Source organism: Suricata suricatta, chromosome 8 (genome assembly GCF_006229205.1).
Source record: "Suricata suricatta isolate VVHF042 chromosome 8, meerkat_22Aug2017_6uvM2_HiC, whole genome shotgun sequence".
Taxonomy (NCBI): Eukaryota; Metazoa; Chordata; class Mammalia; order Carnivora; family Herpestidae; genus Suricata; species Suricata suricatta.
Window position 1 is genome coordinate 22,713,337 of NC_043707.1, and position 1,676 is coordinate 22,715,012.

Genomic DNA, 1,676 nt, shown 5'->3' on the forward strand with positions numbered 1-1,676 from the left:
GTTGTGGGCGCGGCGGGGGCCGAGGCCGCTGGCGGCCGGACTGGACCGGGCGGGAGCTTTGGCGGAGTCGGAGCGCCTTCCCGGCAGGCCGGGCTCAAGGTCACCGCGGAGACGGCGCTCGGCGCCAAGGCCACGTCCGCTTGCCGTGCAGGCTCGGCCTGCTGGACCTTGACCCTGCGCGACCCGCGTGGTGGCCGAGGGCGCGCGCGCGCGCGACTGAGGCCCCAGGCCCTGGATTCGGCCTCTGGCTTCCCGCGGGCGCCCAGAGAAGGTTAAGCGCCCGCGCAAAGCCTCAGTGTCCTCATGTGCAAATGGCAGTCGAGCTACTACTCACCTCTTAGGTTGTGAAGAACTAAAATAACGCTTCGTCCCGTCTGAACCCTCAGCGAAGCACAGGGGTAGTGGTGGGCAGGCCTCAGCGCTACGAAGTCTTTGACTTGCATTGAAAAGTAGGTAACATCAAAAAGTATGTACAGTTATCAGCGCTCAGGAGGTTTAAACGTTTAAAGGCTTTTTCTAACCTCATTGGATTAAATATTTGGTTTTCTGAATTCATCCCTTTGACGTATCCATACCCCATATTCCATGTTCAGAAGCCAAGTTCATACCAACTTACACATAGATTTCCTTTATTTTCTTTACATTGGATAATTTAAACGTTATCAGTTTTGTTAAATAATGACTCGAGAAAATTCGGTTGTCCCTTCACAAAAGAATAAAAGAACTGTTTGTTAAACTCTTATTTAACTTAATTAACTTAATCCTAATAGCAATTTTAAGTAGTAAGTAACAGGATCTGCATTTTACAGATGAGATGGAACCTCAAAGCAGGTGAGACATCTAGCTAGAAAAGGCATTTGACTTCAGCACCGTTCAGGCCCTGCACCCTTCTTAGGACTGATGCCCAACTTGTATTTCCAAATCTGATGTTTATGTTTCCAAGTTGATTAACAAATCAACCTCCTTTTATTTTTATTCTGTTGCTGAGCATCTACTGTGTGTCTTGTTTTTTTTCCACACAAGTGATATGAGCCTGTGAAATTCATATTTTCTTCTTTCCAAAAAAGACCTCTGAGGCTGAAGGCGTTCACCGAAAATACTCACCTAAAGTACCCAAGGTCATAAAGCTAGTAAACTGGAGATTTGGACTTGGGTCTGCCCAGTACCCCCACTTCCTCCTGGAGCTGAGTGCTTTTGAATCAAGTCCTTATCTCTGTTCAACCTGTTGACTCTTAGATTACTCTCTCAAGCCCCCTGTGCCGTTTGACCACTCCCCTCTCCTGGGCACTAGTCTGCCTCAACTGTAGGTGTTCTTTGGAACTCAATTTAGACCCAGTTGATTCACTTATTGTACAAATACTGAATGTAGGTGATGTCTTTGAAGTCTTGTGGAACTCGGCATAATAGCCATGGTCACTGTCCCCAGGAAGCTGTGGCAGAGGTAAAAACCCATAGAGATTTACAGATTGAGGTAGATAGTTTGAGAGAAGATCAGGGACCCTACCACATGAGATCGTGTGGAAGGCCTCTCCAAGAAGGTGGTGTTAAGCTGAAATTTGAAGGGTCAGTGTGCAGCAAAGCCCTGCCTGGGAAGGATGAAGGCATACTGGGAAACTCTAGAAAACTTGAGGAGGGACAGAGCTCGGGAGTCAAGGGAAGACTGGCTAGAAGACAGG